Here is a 2764-nt window from a genome sequence, read left to right on the forward strand (position 1 = left end):
CATGTTCAACAGCAAATTTCCAGCTAAAATACGTCTTTCTAGTAGTTTTCACCTCCCCCGGGCCCTCCCCCCAGCGTTGGCTCTGTGTCCCAAACAATGGCTGTGGATGCTCTATACTCCACATTACATTGTGCCTTTCAACTCTTCCATCATTCACGCTAGCACCCACCAAACTACATAGTCTTGTAGCCCGAGCTCCAAAGTCGTTGCTTTTTTGATTTGGGGGCTGCAGCTAGTGTACCGGCTGAGAAATTAAGGATTTTCTTGGGGGAGTCCTTGCTAATTCAGCAAATTGCTCTTATAAGCAAATGTATGTGAAGGCAACAGGAACTTTGCCAATTCCCTTGGCAACGTCATTTCGTTTGGAAAACCGAATTTTCTTGACCGTTTTCGATAGGGGAATCATGTTCAACAGCAAATTTCCAGCTAAAATACGTCTTTCTAGTAGTTTTCACCTCCCCCGGGCCCTCCCCCCAGCGTTGGCTCTGTGTCCCAAACAATGGCTGTGGATGCTCTATACTCCACATTACATTGTGCCTTTCAACTCTTCCATCATTCACGCTAGCACCCACCAAACTACATAGTCTTGTAGCCCGAGCTCCAAAGTCGTTGCTTTTTTGATTTGGGGGCTGCAGCTAGTGTACCGGCTGAGAAATTAAGGATTTTCTTGGGGGAGTCCTTGCTAATTAGCAAATTGCTCTTATAAGCAAATGTATGTGAAGGCAACAGGAACTTTGCCAATTCCCTTGGCAACGTCATTTCGTTTGGAAAACCGAATTTTCTTGACCGTTTTCGATAGGGGAATCATGTTCAACAGCAAATTTCCAGCTAAAATACGTCTTTCTAGTAGTTTTCACCTCCCCCGGGCCCTCCCCCCAGCGTTGGCTCTGTGTCCCAAACAATGGCTGTGGATGCTCTATACTCCACATTACATTGTGCCTTTCAACTCTTCCATCATTCACGCTAGCACCCACCAAACTACATAGTCTTGTAGCCCGAGCTCCAAAGTCGTTGCTTTTTCTGATTTGGGGGCTGCAGCTAGTGTACCGGCTGAGAAATTAAGGATTTTCTTGGGGGAGTCCTTGCTAATTCAGCAAATTGCTCTTATAAGCAAATGTATGTGAAGGCAACAGGAACTTTGCCAATTCCCTTGGCAACGTCATTTCGTTTGGAAAACCGAATTTTCTTGACCGTTTTCGATAGGGGAATCATGTTCAACAGCAAATTTCCAGCTAAAATACGTCTTTCTAGTAGTTTTCACCTCCCCCGGGCCCTCCCCCCAGCGTTGGCTCTGTGTCCCAAACAATGGCTGTGGATGCTCTATACTCCACATTACATTGTGCCTTTCAACTCTTCCATCATTCACGCTAGCACCCACCAAACTACATAGTCTTGTAGCCCGAGCTCCAAAGTCGTTGCTTTTTTTGATTTGGGGGCTGCAGCTAGTGTACCGGCTGAGAAATTAAGGATTTTCTTGGGGGAGTCCTTGCTAATTCAGCAAATTGCTCTTATAAGCAAATGTATGTGAAGGCAACAGGAACTTTGCCAATTCCCTTGGCAACGTCATTTCGTTTGGAAAACCGAATTTTCTTGACCGTTTTCGATAGGGGAATCATGTTCAACAGCAAATTTCCAGCTAAAATACGTCTTTCTAGTAGTTTTCACCTCCCCCGGGCCCTCCCCCCAGCGTTGGCTCTGTGTCCCAAACAATGGCTGTGGATGCTCTATACTCCACATTACATTGTGCCTTTCAACTCTTCCATCATTCACGCTAGCACCCACCAAACTACATAGTCTTGTAGCCCGAGCTCCAAAGTCGTTGCTTTTTCTGATTTGGGGGCTGCAGCTAGTGTACCGGCTGAGAAATTAAGGATTTTCTTGGGGGAGTCCTTGCTAATTCAGCAAATTGCTCTTATAAGCAAATGTATGTGAAGGCAACAGGAACTTTGCCAATTCCCTTGGCAACGTCATTTCGTTTGGAAAACCGAATTTTCTTGACCGTTTTCGATAGGGGAATCATGTTCAACAGGCAAATTTCCAGCTAAAATACGTCTTTCTAGTAGTTTTCACCTCCCCCGGGCCCTCCCCCCAGCGTTGGCTCTGTGTCCCAAACAATGGCTGTGGATGCTCTATACTCCACATTACATTGTGCCTTTCAACTCTTCCATCATTCACGCTAGCACCCACCAAACTACATAGTCTTGTAGCCCGAGCTCCAAAGTCGTTGCTTTTTTGATTTGGGGGCTGCAGCTAGTGTACCGGCTGAGAAATTAAGGATTTTCTTGGGGGAGTCCTTGCTAATTCAGCAAATTGCTCTTATAAGCAAATGTATGTGAAGGCAACAGGAACTTTGCCAATTCCCTTGGCAACGTCATTTCGTTTGGAAAACCGAATTTTCTTGACCGTTTTCGATAGGGGAATCATGTTCAACAGGCAAATTTCCAGCTAAAATACGTCTTTCTAGTAGTTTTCACCTCCCCCGGGCCCTCCCCCCAGCGTTGGCTCTGTGTCCCAAACAATGGCTGTGGATGCTCTATACTCCACATTACATTGTGCCTTTCAACTCTTCCATCATTCACGCTAGCACCCACCAAACTACATAGTCTTGTAGCCCGAGCTCCAAAGTCGTTTGCATTTTTTGATTTGGGGCTGCAGCTCAGGGTGACCGGCTGAGAAATTAAGGATTTTCTTGGGGGAGTCTCGAACTAATTTCAGCAAATGCTAGTTATAATAAGCAATTCTGGCGCCCCCTCCCGGCCCCTGT

This window comes from Actinia tenebrosa, unplaced genomic scaffold (genome assembly GCF_029948245.1).
Source record: "Actinia tenebrosa isolate PJP-AT-01 unplaced genomic scaffold, QUT_ActTen_1.0 PGA_scaffold10__47_contigs__length_13832649, whole genome shotgun sequence".
Taxonomy (NCBI): Eukaryota; Metazoa; Cnidaria; class Anthozoa; order Actiniaria; family Actiniidae; genus Actinia; species Actinia tenebrosa.